Genomic DNA, 737 nt, shown 5'->3' on the forward strand with positions numbered 1-737 from the left:
TTTTCAAGGAAGCATTACAGCAGTATCGGTGTTAGCTGAGGAAATCACACTTTGATGGCAAGTCTGTAAACGAATTCCTGGTGAAGTCTCCTATGCTAAATTTAGAAGACATTGAATGGAAAAACCTTGTTATGCACTGGTCTCGTTCCCAGGATGAGGTACTGTTTATGAAATCACATGACAATTTGAACTTCTACTTTTCCGCATGTGCCTTACGGATCTTTTTTGCAGGAAATCAGCTCGAAGAAGAATTCCGGTTTGAAAGGAACGACAGGATATCACAAATATGTTGCCCGCTACTTTGCTCTTGTTAGTACCTGTTGTCCTGTATCACTATACTTGCATACATACCTGGTTCATTATGTGACAGCAGTATGCATGATAGCTTGCTTATCAATTGTTCGCTCCAAATTATATGATCTGTATGAATGGTTACATTAGTGTAGAATATATCCAATGCCAATGAATTTTTTTAGCTCTGCATTGTTCTTGTAAGTACATGCTGTCCTTTATCAGTGTACTTATATTGATAGGTAATTGTTCATGTACCATCACTCTACAGCTTATTTTCCTTTGCCCTCCATTTTCTACACATCAGATCTATATTTACTCTTACCATAAGGTTGGTACTGAAGAAGTTTAGCTGTGCATTGCTCTTGGCTGTGCCTTTTGCCTGTATCGCTGCACATACATTTATAGCTACTTGGTTATGCAGCATCACTCTTCATCTTATCTTA

Source organism: Triticum dicoccoides, chromosome 6B, assembly GCF_002162155.2.
Source record: "Triticum dicoccoides isolate Atlit2015 ecotype Zavitan chromosome 6B, WEW_v2.0, whole genome shotgun sequence".
In the NCBI taxonomy this organism is placed as follows: domain Eukaryota; kingdom Viridiplantae; phylum Streptophyta; class Magnoliopsida; order Poales; family Poaceae; genus Triticum; species Triticum dicoccoides.